Source organism: Lagopus leucura, unplaced genomic scaffold (assembly GCF_019238085.1).
Source record: "Lagopus leucura isolate 7727_CA_CO unplaced genomic scaffold, USGS_WTPT01 Super-Scaffold_100004, whole genome shotgun sequence".
Taxonomy (NCBI): domain Eukaryota; kingdom Metazoa; phylum Chordata; class Aves; order Galliformes; family Phasianidae; genus Lagopus; species Lagopus leucura.
This window is the reverse complement of record NW_024962264.1, coordinates 8,088,019-8,090,223: the sequence shown is the minus strand read 5'-3', so window position 1 is coordinate 8,090,223 and position 2,205 is coordinate 8,088,019.

Genomic DNA, 2,205 nt, shown 5'->3' with positions numbered 1-2,205 from the left:
CCGTTTTTAAGACAAGAGCAGAGTGAATGGAGGATAAGTACAAAAATACAAAAATTCCTGTCTCGGGAAGTTCCTAACCTGCACACCACTGTGGTTGTTAGTTTTACCTGGAGAAATACTATTAACTCCTTGTTCTTATTGTACTCTTACTCTATACCAGCACTGCCAAGTTATGTGTTTGTACCTTAATTTTTGTTTCTTGGGGGCACAGCTGATAACTGTATGGAACAACATGCATTTGTAAGTAACTAGAATAACTGAAAAGTGACTTTAAAGTTAAAAGTTTTTTTCTATTTTTCCTTCTCAAAGCAATGTTTCTTTGAAATTATCTACATTACCATTCACTGATGACAAGCTAATATTCCTAAAACAGCTTTAAGTATTTTTTCTCTCCTTGGTGTTCTGAAATGACAAATGTGGTTTAAATATGTACTTGTTTAATCTCAAGTCTTACAAAAAATTCTTCTACTTAGAGATTACAGTTTACTTAGTGAGTCTGATAACAGAGTACTCTGCAAGGACAAAGAGAAGAAATTCCACTAAAAAGGTAAAAACAACAAAAGCCAAACAGAAACATAAACCATTTAGTTATAGGAATAGTTAAAGTCAGGATGGAAGAAAGACCAATAGTAAACTTGCCGAGGAGTTTGTGCTGTGTGTCTCACCATGCAATACAATTTCATCAGTTGCCCCTTACATCTGTTACTTAATACTTCATAATTGATTCACCTTTTTTAAACTGCCCATTTCAACTGTTGACTCAACTGAATTTTCATCATTTTATATAGCTAAATTATGAATTTTGGGGAAGTGAATCAAAGTTAGAAAGCTCTTCCAGAGTGGTTTCTGTTAGCTGAAAGCGTCAGAAGTTTTTAATGAGTATATGCTAAGCAATCTTTGAGGTGAGATTTTTCTTCCTTAATGATAAGACAAGTTAAATAACATCTGGTTTAAAATTGGTACAATCTTTAGCTTGTTGGCAAGCAGTGAGGTTCCAATTCTGCCTATAAAGGAAGGGAACTAGCATTTGCCAATTAAATCAAGCAGCTGTTTCCCAGACACTACTGCTAATAGCTACCAACTAAACTTGAAGCCATTACTCCAGATTGTTTAATGAACTGCTTTTAATACATAGTAAGTGCTAACTTCTGTATCTCCATTTCTTGAGCAAGTAGGAAGGGGTATTGAAAAGCACATCACCCTTTAAGCTTCTATAGCATCATACGAAGTGTTTGTGCAATGAAGTATGAAAATTTGAGACATTATTTATGCTATACAAATTTATACAAAGGATTCTAGAGAGAATGGTACTATTTAAAATAATTCTGACAGTGCATGACAAAAATTTACCATTCTCTGATGTTATTCAATGTGTGGCTATGTTCTTTCTTAAGGAGATGTGTTATGTATGTTATGTAGACTTGCAGCTTGTACTCTTTTGCGTTACTGCATAATTCTGATGATAAAACCCAAATCCTTTTTGAACATGCCAGGATTTTTGCCTGTGATTTTGTTTATCGTTCTTTCTAATTTTCAAGCACTAGAAATAACTGGTTCAGAATTCTGCAAAAGACTTCCTTGCATAGATATACGTTATTTGAAATCTAGCTCACTTAATGCTGATATTTTTAATAATCTTTTTGCTTCTCAGCCGATGGCTGTTGGAGATTTCTGTAAAGTGGATTACAGTGAATAACTATCTTCCAATTCTGAACACTGGTAGTAAGAGCATGTGTTATACTCAGTTGTACCTATGTCTGCAAATACTGCTTTTTCAGGTCTATCTGAAGAACTTCTGAAGAATATAAATAAGCTAAATGAGTCTATTCTACCTTGTTAAGGTTCAGCTGTCCAGAAAACGAAAATAGCTTGGTAAAAATGATTTTATAACTTGAATCACATACGTCTAGGGAAACAGGAGATAAAGCTTCAACACAAAAAGGATATAGGAGATAAAAGCATAGAGAGGTTACTCTGAAGGACCATACAGACACTGTCTGGATATGCAAAGGCAGTTAGGAGAATCGAAGTCTGCTACTCATAGTGCTAGGGAGGGATGTTGCATGGGAATTGTTAAGTCACCATCTGAACAACTGATTGATCACCTGAGGCGAGGACTGGGTCAGCCCTGGGAGCACAGGTGAAGGCAATTTCTTCTAGACCCCATTTATGCACTGACTGCCACAGGGGAAGGCTTTCTTTCTG